Source organism: Eptesicus fuscus, chromosome 3 (genome assembly GCF_027574615.1).
Source record: "Eptesicus fuscus isolate TK198812 chromosome 3, DD_ASM_mEF_20220401, whole genome shotgun sequence".
In the NCBI taxonomy this organism is placed as follows: domain Eukaryota; kingdom Metazoa; phylum Chordata; class Mammalia; order Chiroptera; family Vespertilionidae; genus Eptesicus; species Eptesicus fuscus.
The window spans coordinates 29109252-29123959 of NC_072475.1; the positions used below are offsets into that span (position 1 = coordinate 29109252).

The window sequence follows — 14708 nt, forward strand, 5'->3', positions numbered from 1 at the left end:
TGGAGAAAAAATATGGTTATAACTGTGGGAATCTGCCGACACACATCACACCTGCCACCAGCCATCTGTGGGCTCTGCCAGGTCAGCACTGTCCAACAGAAGCACACCGTGAATCACCTGTGTAATTTTTAAATTTCTAGCAGGCGCAAATTTTAAAAAAGTAGAAAGTATCTGTACACTGTAATCCACTAATTAGATCTATTGCAAGACGACAGTTAACGGAAATGTCGTGTCACCAAAACAATAAAGTTGTGTTGGACAGAAAAATATTTTACAACACTTCTGCTTTAATTTTCAAATTTAAATTAATTAAAATTTAAAATTCAGTCCCTCAATCACACTAGCTGCATTGTAAGTGCTTTTGCCACACATGGCCAAGGCTACACTGGGAAGCACAGATGTCGAGTCATTCTATCTTTCTGAGGCTCGCTTTCTTCATTGATAAACCAAAGAAGCTAATCAAGATAAAGAATCCCGTTAGAATTTTTGCCAACTGAGGCCCACATGTTCCGTTCCAAATGTGAGCCATTCACGATGCAGGAATGCAGCTCAGTGTCCAGGGATCTTATGACTTCAAAGTCGGGAATCGGATGTTTACATAAAATATCGTTTTCCTTGTAGACAACTACTGTGAAATTTTTCAGAGTGCTGCGTAGGACAAACCAAAACATAACCATATGCTGCTCTTTGCAACCTGGGTTCTACAAACATTCTCTCCCGCTCCACCAATCTATGATTAATTTAGGAGTGATCTGACTTCTACATCTGGAAACTAAAAATCACAGCTGGAGAATCAGTTGAGTGGTGAGCTTCAAAGTCCCCTCTAGAGTCAGGATGAAGCCACAGTTGCTATCAGGAGGTGACAGCCTGTGGTGAAAGTAGCAGGAGCTTAAGCCCTGTCTACACCCCAGCATGCATAGGAGTAAAAAAAAAAAAAAAATCACCCCAAGGTAAAGAACCACCCAAGCCCCTACTTTTGGATCAAGGACAATGGGCCAGAGAGATAGATGGAAAGGGTGGGGAAGCCAAGTTCACCACTGTGACTACTAGTCTTAATAATTGGAACCCAATCTCCGCGGAGCCTTCCAGGATTCTCCAGGGCGTGTGCGATCCAAAAAGGAACAAGGTAAATACGCTACTGACATAACAAGCTGTAGAGGTGAAGCAGGAAGGAGTAGCTTCAGCAGCCATTAGCACCTTCCTTAGTCACAGAGATGGGAAGAGGTGGGGGCTGGTAGGTAGACTCCCAGGAGACCAGTTCTCTAATCCAGGTGAGTCACCATCTGGGAATATTGACTGTTTGACAGAATCCATAAAGGATTGAGTTCTCTCCAAGAGGCAAAGTCAGAAAGAAATTGTTTTGTGATTACTGTTAAAACCTCATTATAGTGAGTTCCAGGCAAGGGAGCCTTGGAAACTGAGGATTAGTCAGGGCCCTGAGTTAGGATTCAAGCAATGTGAGCATCAATACCAAGTGTGGCACTGGCTGGCTGTGGGACTTCCGTTTCCCCAGATTTAAACTGGTCACAATATGGCATGTTTTGCTTTATTCTATAACACAATGTTGTTTTCAGCAGGGAGAGGGGGATGATATCATGAATATAAAGCAATTTGAAAAGTATAAGTTTCTCATGTAATTGCAAGGCACTTTTTTAATATTTATGAAGCAATTACTAATGGATTCTAAGAAATGCAACTATTAAATGCCATTTAGGTCCCTAATTAGGATTCTTCTTAAATTTGAGGGGGTGGCGTGGGTTAGAGCTTTAAGGGAACAGTAGTGACTATTGCTACCCCATTACAAACCCAACTACTTTCTAAAGGGTTCATGGGATAGGACCAGGGGAGGTCAAATTCCCTAAAGCAGTGGTTCTTAACCTTTTTCAGGTCACTGAGGCTTTGAAAATCTGATAAAAGCTATGGCTTCTGTCTTAGAAGATGGCACATATACAAAAGTGGCATATTTTCAGGAAGTTCATGGACCCCCATGGATCCCACACAGAAAATGCCACCCTAAAGGAAGAGAAGGTCAGAGACAAGACCCACAATGTGGTCTCAGGAATGAGTTGTAAGAACAGCTGGAGGCCAGAAATACAACAAAGCAGTCTTTCTTTAAAGGTGCAGCCTGTACTCAAAGTGTTGCTACTGTGGGACCACAGGTGAAGATTCCTTAGGGTGTACTCACTCACACATACCATCGTTCTAGCTAACTCCTAGTTTCTGCTTCCTTGGGCAGTTTCAACAGAAAAGAGCTTCCTTTAGCTCAGTCCATTTGGACCCTAGTCAATCCAGGGAATAAAAGACATATTAAAAAACAAAATTTTAACCTGTAAATCTCCCTAAGAATCACACTGCACATTAGCACTACAGCATGGAACGTAGAGGGAATTTTTGCCTTTTTGGTTTTGGGGACAGACAGCAGAGACCACATGTCACAGGAGACTTATGATATCCACATGATTATCACCGAGAGAAGTCCACAGTAACATAAAGTAACCATGAAGATCATGGCAGTCACCTGGCGCCCACACAGATAGGTGTGGGGCAGAGAGACAATCACTGATTCAACAGAAATTCAACAGTCACTTCTCACTGACAAGAACAGAACTCTCCCTAATTGTTGAATGGAATATGGCCTCAAACATTTTGACAAGATATTCTCTATCCAATTCCCAATCTCTTATCTACACTAATAAAAGAGTAACATGCTAATTGACCATACCTTTGTGACACCCACCAGCCAATCAGGAGTGGGTATGCAAATTAACCCAACAAAGATGGCAGGTTAATTTGCATATGCAGGCGCTGAGTGGCCAGGGGCGGGGCAGGCCTCTGGGAAGTGTGGGAAGGCGGGAAGGCGGCCAGGCCGGAGCGTAAAGGCGGCTCCGGCCGGAGCAAAGGCAGTGCTGGCAGCCAGGGGAAGGAAGGCCCATTCTTGCACGAATCTTCGCACATTGGGCCTCTAGTAGAAATATGTTTAGCCCAGTCAAAAGGAAAATAGAAATATTTATTTCATGTATTTCTAATTACTAAAATATGTTTAGTTTTTTGTTGTTGTTTTTTTAAATATATTTTATTGATTTTTTACAGAGAGGAAGAGAGAGGGATAGAGAGCTAGAAACATCGATGAGAGAGAAACATCAATCAGCTGCCTCTTGCACACCCCCCACTGGGGATGTGCCCACAACCAAGGTACATGCCCTTGACCGGAATCGAACCTGGGACCCTTGAGTTCGCAGGCTGACGCTCCATCCACTGAGCCAAACCGGTTTCGGCAAATTACTAAAATATGTTTAGAAGAGTGAGGTCATACCATGAATTTGAAATTACAATTGTTCAGAAAACATTTAATGACTTTTTCATAATATGCTTTTATGCTCTATTTTTTTTTATTTTATCAATATCACAAAAGAATACTCATATATTGCAATAGTTTAAACTTAACTTTCAAAGTAGGGATGAATGAACACGTTGAAATTGTCATTCCATTTACACTTTCTTTAAATAAAAGATTTTGTTACTCAAGACCAGTAAAACTCTATAAAATTATCTTCTGACTATTAAATAGCAAGGTCTTCACCAAGGACCGCAGTCTATAAAGTCAGAAGGAATATCCAGAAGCATGTGAAAATACTGTATGAACTAACACACTCCACTGCATTCCCGTCTACTTGCCAATGAAATACAGGCCTTTGTAGCAGTGGGACATTTTCATATTTTGTCAATGGTTTTGAAACTCTCCAAAGACGTGACACCTTCCACTTCGAGATTTCTCTTGACAGCCTACAAGTTGGGGTTATACTTCAGAAAGTTACCTAGACCTCTCTTTGAATCTTAATTCCTCCAGATAAGATGCTTTAGACACCAGACAATTTCCTTCTGGAGGCCATGATTTCAAATGCCACTTCCTACTTCAAATTAAATGGTGGTAAATCACATTTTAATATGTAGCAAAACATTTTTTTCAAAAGCATTAGGTTGCATAATCCAAGACAACGATTTAGAACATTTGACTGGTACCTAGAAAGTGTCCAATAAATGTTAGCTTGTGAGGACTTTGGTAATGATAAAACGGTGATGCTTTATCACTTTCAAGATGATTAGGTTATTAAAATACTTTCCCTTTCATCTTGGGTTCTCATGTTGTAAGTTCCATGTTGATGCTATAGAAAGTCCCACGAAAAGGCCCAGATGAGCAGGATTGAAAGCAGACTTTCTGAGGCCTGCCAACCACATTGTGAATTCTGAAAGGTTCTTCAATCCCAGTTGAGTTTTGAGAAGATTTCAAAGCTAATCAGCAGCTTCATCATGTGACATTCATGACAGATCTTGGGAGAATCACCCAGCTAAGCCCAATTTCCTTTCCCATAGAGATTGTAAGATAACATTTGTTGTTTTAAGGAAATTTAGTTTGGGGATGATTTGCTGCTTCCTTGGACAGTTTCAACAGAAAATAGCTTCCTTTTCTGTTGCTGTGCAACAGGGTAGCTAATACAGATTTTGGAAGTAAAGTGCTGCTGTAACCAGTATCTCAGAGGTGGGACTGGGACTGTGTAGTGGGCCTTACGAGGGGTGCAAGTAGAGGATAAGGTGCCTTGAGCACAGTGTCCACAGAATTCTGGCTCTGAAAGGATTGCTAGTAAAGGCGCAAATGAAAGTGAAGAAAATGTTATTGGAAGCTGGAAATTATGTAGTGGCAGAAGGCTTCCTAATACCCACACTTCCATATAGGTACATGACCAGCAGGTCGCTTGCAGGTATCTGAGAAGTAAAACATGAACTGGGTGGTTTACCTAAGATTTCCCAGCAAAATGTTGAAGATGCTACCTTGGTTTCTTCTTGTTACTTACAGTAAACTGTGAGGAGGAAGGACTACTAAACAGAAAGGAGGCAGGACTTGATGGTTTTGAGCTTTCTCAACCTCCCTTGACTACAAACAAGGCTACAATTAAGAAATAGCTTCCAAGCCAAGATCAAATCCAGGGAACTGTCAGAAAATAAAGAACATGATCTGAAGATGAGATGGAGAGTGTGGCTTTTGAAATCCTTGTTAAGAGCTTGGAAATGTGGTGTCTCCGAGAAGGATTCAGCCAGACCACAGGAAAAGTTTAAGGCTGTGACTTGCAGGTCCTTTCAATAGGCCTTTGGGAAGATAAAGGGTGTGGTCTCTCTAGTCTCAGCAGAAGCCCAAGGTAGAGAAGAATTTACCTTCAGCAAATATGTGGGTGTGGTTTTTGTCTAACAGAGTAAGCACCAGGGAGTTTCACAGAAGACCCACAAAAGTTTTGAGAGCATTTTATCAGCAGAAACTGCCAGCTTGGACTGAGAGGGACAGAGATAGCACTGGATGCAAAAGGGCCACAGATCCCGAAAGTTCTACTGGCAGGAAGCAGGCTGAGAAAACTCACAAACAGGCACATCATACCTTCCAATGCAAAAAGGGAGGATGATTCAGAGAGTGGAACCAATAGCCAAACAGAAGAATAAACAGTCATGGAAAAGTATTTCCAGGCCTGAAAACCTACGCCAAGGACCATGTATTTGCCCAGCTGGATTTCGGAATTGCGATGAACCAGTGAGTCCTACATACCTTGGATTTTCTGCTCTGATGAACAAGAATATGGCGGCATCTTACGCCTGACCCCGCCCCCCGCCCCCCTCCGCCCCTTCCCCCGTTGTATGTTGGTTGTTTCAAGGTCAGAATCCTTGACACCTTAGTTTCACAGGCCTGCAGATGAAGAGGAACTGTGCTGGAGAAATTAAACCCAAGGAGCTTCACCCACACCCAGATCAAACTTAGACGACTTCTGGATTTTGAGCTGATGCTCACCTATATAGCAAAGAGAATTTATTTTTCACCTTCTAATAAAAGTGATGTGTGACATCAGTACAATTTAACATGTTTTAATAGCTTCAAACCTTTAAAAAGGATATAAAGTCCTTTTAAAAATCCCCTTGAAATGTTTGTTAATAGGTTAAGACAGTGGTCGGCAAACTCATTAGTCAACAGAGCCAAATATCAACAGTACAACGATTGAAATTTCTTTGAGAGCCGAAAACCGACTTCTGTGCATGGGCCACGAAGTTTCAATCACACTGTACGTGCACACCCGCACGTGGGATTTTGTGGAAGAGCCACACTCAAGGGGCCAAAGAGCCGCATGTGGCTCGAGAGCCGCAGTTTGCCGACCACTGGAGATTGATATAATAGAAATTATAGATTTGTATTATTAAATCTTAACAATGTAAAACTTGATAAACTGTTCTACACTAACCAAACTAGATAATCAAGTAATTATCAGCTACTCAATTTTAATGTATGTTTAGGATATTGATATTATAGCATCAAGCTGCTGTCTAGAGCATCCAAGCAATGTCAGAGCTCTCTGAAATATCTTAATTTGTAGATTTTTGTTTGTTTGTAACAAAAACTCTACATAAAGGGGCTTAAATGGGATGCAAAATGGGAAAAAGCAATGTTTATCTCTCTTAAAATAATTATAGTTTTTTCTTAAATCCGCTTACTCTCAAAGGGAAAGAAATGGTGTCATTCAAATGTTCCATTATGCCTTACTCTGCAGAATGACAGTGTATCTGTTACTTTTCTATTCACTATCATATTGTGACATTTTATATACGAAAAGTTGTTAAAGCAATATATATATTTTTAAATGTCACACTGTTATACAGAGCAATTTATTTCCTGCCTACGTCCCTCCAGGCTATGAGCCTATTTAGTGAGGCTTATTAGTGAAGGGCAATGACTGACATGTCCTCTGGATAAGCACTCCCAGGCCAATAAAAGCAAAGAGCACAAACACGCCATTCAGAGAGACACAGCATTGTTAAAAATAGCAACGCCCACTTCTGCCCTGACTGCCTGGGTGCTGCTGGTCTGTCCGGAGAGAGCAGAGCACAGTGCGGAGTGCCACGTTGTACTGGAAGTCAGGGTACTTGAGACACATGGTAAGTGACTCATCAGCTTCAGGACTGTTTTCTTAACTGTAAGATGCAGTGCTCATATCGGACTTGAACAGCTGATGCATTCCTAACCTTCATGCAGGTACTCCCAACATGAGTTCTTACTTCAGGCACACAAAACCTGTATTTTCCCCCCACTACAATAAACTTCTAAACAGGAAACTTTACGGTAGTACATTATACATGAAAAATCTGACTTACATGGCATTCATGGATGGTAACTGTAAAAGTTACGTGCAATGAGACAATTATTAAATTCTAGCTATCAGGCTGTTGGCTCCCTGAAATCTGTTCTCTTTGAAAAAAAAAAAAAATGAGCAACTCTATCTAGGGGAGGGGTTCTAGAATCAAATTGAGAGTTTCTACTTGATTTGTCAAGAACACACTGAAAGGGAATTCAAAAGGGCGGTTTTTTTATTGTATGATTTGATGTTATTTTATGTGGCATCTGTGAACCAACTCAGTATCATCCAAAACCATCTTTCATAACAGAAGCAAAAGTCCTACACTCTGGAAATCAAATAATCACACCTGTTACTTCTGATCTAAATTTTATCTTGAATCCTCATATGACTCACCTAACCTACTTTCTCAAAACCAGCAATACTGTCATGAGACACTAAGATAATTTTTGAGGTCAATGGAGAACGGAGGAAAGAATATGAGCTAGGAAGTCACATTAGCGTTCTAAGCTGTTTCGTTGGATTTGACCTTGATACTGGCAAGTTAACCTCTCTGAGCCTCAGATTGCTCATTCACATTAAAGTGCCTGTGTCACTGTTAAATGAGAAAAAGCCTGTACCTGAACACAGTAGACAATCAATAAATGCTATGTACTTAAAATAATTCAATTCCTTCAAATAAATTTTTAAAATTTTATCTTAATAAAGTCACTTCAAGTAACAGCAGCGTAGGAGGACAATATAGTTTGCCACTTTAATGTAAAGTTACATTACAGCCCTAACCGGTTTGGCTCAGTGGATAGAGCGTCAGCCTTCAGACTGAAGGGTCCCGAGGTCGATTCCAGTCAAGCGCATGTACCTTGGTTGCAGGCACATCCCCAATAGGGGGTGTGCAGGAGGCAGCTGATCGATGTTTCTCTCTCATTGATGTTTCTAACACTCTATCCTTCTCCCTTGCTCTCTGTAAAAAAAATCAATAAAATATATTTTTAAAAAATAAAAATAAAGTTACATTACATATAAAACTTTCACTCCTAACAAATCCAAAAACCCACAAACCACTGACTGGCAAAAGAAGTAAAAACATTTTGTTCTGAATGATAAAATAACAACATGTAGTGGTCAAAATGAAAACAGCAACTCTTACTTGCAGCCATGTAAAGCGTTTTCAGATCTTTTTCTTTCCCCCCAAAAGGGTCAAAACAATAGAAAAGACAGAATGATTTTCAACCGGTGTGCCGCAAGAATTTTTAAGACATGCAATACCTGGGCTTAGTTGGTGGGGCGTGTCCCTTGCACCAAAAGGTTGCCAGTTCAATCCCAGGGGAGGGCACATGCCCCAGGTGCGAGCTCAATCCCTGGTAGGGAACTTGTGGGAGGCAGCCAATCAATGTTTCTCTCTCTTTCCCTTCCTCCTTCTCTAAAAAGTAATACTAATACTTAAAAATAAACATACAATACCTCACTATTATTTAGTCAGGGGCACAGACCTCTTTTCCCTTAGATTGTCAAATAAAAAACTGACAACAGCCAACACAATAATAGCCTCCCAGTGTGAAAATCAAAATTATACCTATTTTTTTTGTCAGACTGACAAAAAAAATAGTATTTTTTTGGTGTGCGGCAGAATTCCAGTGATCAGTTTGTATGTGCCATGAAATGAAAAAGGTTGAAAATAGCTGTACTAGATATAGCAAACAATGGCCAAATAACCAGCGTGATACTAATCCAGCAACAGTAGTCCCGGTCACCCAAAAACTGTCGTTGCTATTCGCTCCAGCATTCATGTTGTGCACTTTAAGCGTATTATTTCTAACCCATACAAGCGTGCAAGATAGTCACTGTTATCCCCAATTAAATATGAAGAAACTGAAGTTCAGAGAGGTCAAGGTCATTCTACTGGCTAACACGAGAAATGCATTCACACTGTATCTGATGCCAAACCCACTCTCCTTTCATTAATCCCTGTGTGTTTTTTTTCAGGACATAGAGATGTGAGCAAGAATGTCTCAATGCTTGGAAAATCATACACTGATGTTAGTCCCCTTTTTTCTCTCCCCTCTTCTGATTTCTCTCAAATCCTTTGTATTTTGGTCCCCGGCAGCTTCTGTCGTCATTTCCTCAACTCCAGTTCACTCATTCCTAAAGTCACTGAAACCCGTGGCCTTGTGCCATTTGGAAAAGCAGGAGAATTTTTTTTTTTTTAATTTCAAGGTAAGGTTTTCAGCCCACCTGGTACTTAAGCTAAAGGCTCACAGATAATGAGCAATTTTCTTACATTATCTTACATGTAAACCAATAGTAGCATGTCCCCATTTACAGGGATGACTAAGGCAGATGCAATGTGTGGAATCAAATATTTCTGCAAGTTACATATATTCAACAGAATGCGTATTTGAGGACATTTTTCAAAAAGTGTCTAGAAGTTTTTCTCTTTTATATTCAGGAAATGGATTTTAAGGCAGGGTTTTACATACAAATAAAAACTACTGAGCCCAGAAATTATTTCTGTTCTTTTTTTTTTTTTTTCAGCCTTGCCAAAGCAAGGCCTTCAAAAATTAGGTTGCCTCCCCCGCAAAAATGGGAGAGAGAGAGAGAGTATCTTTTCTATTTTTTAAAACACAACAGAATTAAACAAAAACAGCTTGATAAATAACTCCTTTTAACTGCAAGATGTACTTCAGTGGAAATGTTTACTTACTAGATACTATCTAACTTTGCACTTGAAAATGAGTAAACCTACAACACTCTGCCCACCCCTGTGGGTTTAAATTACTGAGGTCTGTGAACCATTCTAAGGTATGTGAGGTTCCCCAATAGTCCAAAGTACGGACTACAGCCTTCTAAGCATTTTATACTGACTAACACGACTGACCCTTACGATAACCTATTATAAGCACTATTATCCTGATTACTACATACAATGAAAACGAGTCACAGAGAAGTTAAGTAACTTGCAGACGATCACACAGCTATTGGGAATGGGAGCAAGAAATCAAATTCAAGCGCTGACTCCTCAGCTCTTATCCAATACACTTAACTGCCCACCATATATAAAGCCCATTCATTGGCAGAGAGAAAATACCACAAGGTCACAGACCTTCTATTTATTGAGCACCTGCTATATTGCCAAGCACCAGGCACTGGAGATGGAAGAATAAAAAAAGCCTGGCTCTGAGCTGAAGGAGACTTTTTCTTTTCTTTCTTTTCTTTTTTTTTTTCTCTTTTCCTTTTTTAAGCAGATTCAGGGTAGGGTGAAAACAAAGTAACCAGTTACAATAAAATGTGTTCAGGCTCTGGCTAGCAAACCATCCTGCCTGTTAGGAGAACACAATGCAAAGGGCAACTAACTGAAAAAAACAACAACAATATAACCTTAGAAACTCTAAAGGTTTTTTATTTTAAATTGTTGCCATACACTTACCTGGACTTCTCTGTAACGGAAGCATAGAAAACATTATGTAAACCTTTCCTGGATGGTTTCAGGTCATCACTGGGAAGACCAAGAGCACTACAATAATGTCCTTCACTGTTTTAGGAATGGAGGACACTTTGCTCCTACTTTTTTTTTGTTGATTTTGAGAGAGAGGAAGGGAGGGAGACGGAGAGGGGGAGAGAGAAACATCGATGTGAGAGTGACAAACATCAATCAGTTGCCTTCCATACACACCCCAACCAGGGATGGAATCTGAAAGCTGGGTATGCGCCCTGATCAGGAATGGAACCTGCCACTTTTGGGGTGTATGGGACAACACTTCAACCGACATAGACCAGGGCTGCTCCTACTTTTAAAACATTTGAACTTCTATCTCACTCCCAGATCTTATTGCACAAGGTTATTGCCTACCTCTAGCAGTTACACCCTCTCCCAATCTGAAATGACACAGAGGAGAGTTAATCAGTAACCATATTCCAAGTTTACATTGTCAAGGAAAGCCCCTTTTCCAGAGTAAAGTACTCAGATTTATGACTGTTCACCTGTTTTCTTCGATGTTCATTCATTTACGTACAATAAAAAGAGGTGGCTCGCCGAAACCGGTTTGGCTCAGTGGATAGAGCGTTGGCCTGCGGACTGAAGGGTCCCAGGTTCGATTCTGGTCAAGGGCATGTACCTTGGTTGCGGGCACATCCCCAGTGGGGGGTGTGCAAGAGGCAGCTGATCGATGTTTCTCTCTCATTGATGTTTTTAACTCTCTATCCCTCTCTCTTCCTCTCTGTAAAAAATCAATAAAATATATATTAAAAAAAAAGAGGTGGCTCACTATGAAAACAAATTTTGTGAATTTCAAAAAAATTTTACCCATGACAAACCTTGGGAAGAGAAAGAGATAAAATATCTTACATCTAACAGGGACAGTGACTATAGTAACAACCTGTCTTCAGTGAGCAGTACCTACTATGTGCTAGGTATGCTACCAGTTTAATAGGGATTAAGTATTTTACCCTCACAATACCCCTATGAAATAGGTCATTCTAATCTCCAGTATATAAGAAAACTGAGGCCCACGTTCACATAAAAAGTTGCAGGACTAGAATTTGCATCACATGCTCAAGAAAAAGAAGAAAAAAAAAAGAATAAAAAAAGCCTTAAGCGTCTTTGTGGCCAAGCAGGTACAGTAACTGTGAAGTGGCTCAGTGTTAAGATTATGGCGCTGTGGTTCTCAACTTGGCAGCACGTTGTAATAATCTGGGGAGATTGCCAGGGGGGCTCCACCCCCAGCGATTGTGATTGGATTGGTCCTGGGAGCTGCCCAGGTAATTCTAACGGCCAGTCAAAACGGAGAGCCACTGTGTGTAGACAGAGAGAATGGTGCACGGCCCACTTGAAAGGAGTTTAACAACGTTTAAAAGGATAAGGAAACACTGTGCTGGTCAAAAGTTGTTAGTACTGCCTCGGCCAACAATACGTAACCTCTGCCCCACTCCTCAGCACCGTTAAGGTACAGTATGGATGGCAGACAGATCAGTACACGGATATATTTCTATTTAGTGGGGAGAGGGTTGCCTAGGCTTGGAACTTCCTCCGTGTCACCCTACCATCTCCTACTTATGGAACTGTTCTACTATAAAATACACTAGGTGTTAGAGGTAACCGCCTTTCAAAGTAAACTCTGGAGTACAACCCATTCTTAAAGGGAAGACATCCTAAATAGGCTCACTTAACAAACGTGTACCTTCAGATTATAGGGCCAAACTACGGAAACATTTCAAGAGTTATATATTTTTTAATGTATTTTTATTGATTTCAGAGAGGACGGGAGAGAGAGACAGAAACATCAATGATGAGAGAGAATCGACTGGCTGCCTCCTGCACGCCCCGACCAGGGGATCGAGCCCGCAACCCAGACGTGCTTGTTTCATAGGTCGACGCTCAACCACTGAGCCATTCCAGCTGGGCTCAAGAGTCATGCTTTTTATAGAAGGCCACTCATAATTAACGCTGATCTTAATCCAAGACAGATCAAGAGATCTCAGGGAACTAAACAAGTCTTAAGAATAGAGAGTTTAATGCCCTAAAAACAAACGCAGGTGGTACATGGCACCGCTGAGTAAAATGTCATTTGTCAGTGGAAAAGGGAAGCAAACCTGCATACCGTCAGAAAAGCTTCATTCCATGGCCTGCAGATGTGAAATCCAAAATAAATGCTACAGAAGCCAACCGGGAATCCATTTTTAAAAAGAATACACGGTAGCCTGCTTGGGAAACAATTCTTCATGCTTCATCATGTTATAATAGTTGCAGCACCACGACTCAGGAGGAAATGGCCAAAGAGTAAAATTAAGAAATGGACTTTAAGGCAAGTCATTCAAACCAGCCACATCTTTTCTTCTGCAGCAAAGCAGATGTTGTGCAGTTTAACTGTCTTGTGTTACCACTTACGACCACTCCCCGCAACTACCACCGAAAGAAGGCATATAAAAGAAGAAAAGACACTGACATTGATTTTCAAAATGGAATGCTGCAAATAAAAGCCATGTCTCAGAAAGCAGGGGCTTCGTCAATGAGTTTCAACATTGGCAGTTGAGGCAAATGCGCTACTTGGGGCAAAATATTTTGTTGCCGTTATGTGTTTGGTTTTTTTCCCCCGCCGAAGCAAAGACTGGGAAGGGAAGCCCGAGAAAGCAGACTAACGTGCTTGGGATTAAGGTTCTCACCACGGCTTAGGATAATTTTATTGGTTGCCTGAATGAATATATATTGATCCCCTCCCGAGTGTCAGGCACTGTGCAGTGCTGAGCACGTACTGAGGAACATGACAGCACCTGCTCTCCTGGGTCTCCTCAAGCAAGAGACCAAGGCGACAACTTCCCAGAGTTCACCACACAAGCCCCTTCCAGCCATGAGTGTACAAACCCAGCCCTGCCTTTGTCCTGTTAGACAGAAAAATGTTCCCTCGGTCTAACTGCACTGAACTTCACAGGGAAACCGCTGGCATCATCTAAATAAATACATATAAATATATATATATATATATATATATATATATATATATATATCCATACTCTGAATACCAACAATATTATTCATGGATAAATGTCCACAAGTTAAAAAAATTTTTTAAGTTAAGACTGTACCAAAATAGGTTTTCCTTTTGAAGTAAGCCCAGCTCACATATTTTCACTGTCTGTGGCTGTGTAGCTTCAGGAAGCTAAAAATACTTCCCTTTCTGCTAAGTTGGGAAGAGCAAAAAAGACCAAGCAATCGGCCCTGTGTCATTTTCACTCATCTTAATTTTTTTTTTTTTTTACTAGAAAACACTCAAAATAGCTGAAGTAACGAAAAGGCATCTGTTTTATATTTGTATACAGACACACTGACAGATACATGTATTCGGCTCGTATCCTCACAGTGCTATGAAATAAGCTATATGTGCCTTATCAGCAAAGACTGTCAACATTTCACTACTCACAGCTTTTCGTTATTATTTTGGTTGGAGAGAAGGCTGCGTAAGTGTTGAAAACTAACCCAAGTACCAGTAAAAGCTTTCACAATGTGTGTACAGGAGGAGTATGCTCTTAAGAAGACAACTTGGTGGTTACTGTACAGTCATGCATCATTTATGTTTCTGACATTTACATTAAGTGAGATTTGAAAAGAGAAGGATGGAACTTTAAGTCTTTCTGCAGGTCTTGCTCAAGTTGTGTTTGCTGTGTCTGGTAAAGTGAAAACACTGTATTTCTCTTCTTGGACTTCTCAAAGCTAACTGTAAAACACACACACACACACACACACACACACACACACACACACCTCTACCTCTGTGATACACTAAATGTTACTCAGGAAAACAGACATTTTTTTCCCGGCAAAAACACACCTGCAGGATGGTAAATAGTGATAGTATGGACTTTTCCAATACCTCTAAAGTCCACCCTACTAAGTTAACAGAAACTAGCCTTCCATGGGACTAGTAGGCCATTAGTTTGGGCTGCTAGGTTATGGCTTAGTTTCCCTTGAAAAAACAAATAGCACAGTTTGAGAAATATCTGCCAAACTCCCCATTTCTTGGGCTACTGACAACGTCAAACGAAAAGCAAGTGGCT

General features: G+C 40.7%; 1 protein-coding gene across 7 annotated transcripts in view; it reads right to left on the reverse strand.

Annotated features, from left to right (window-relative positions):
- Positions 1 to 14708, reverse strand: part of GOLIM4 (golgi integral membrane protein 4) — a 75884-nt gene that overhangs the window by 60057 nt on the left and 1119 nt on the right. The window lies entirely within an intron of this gene.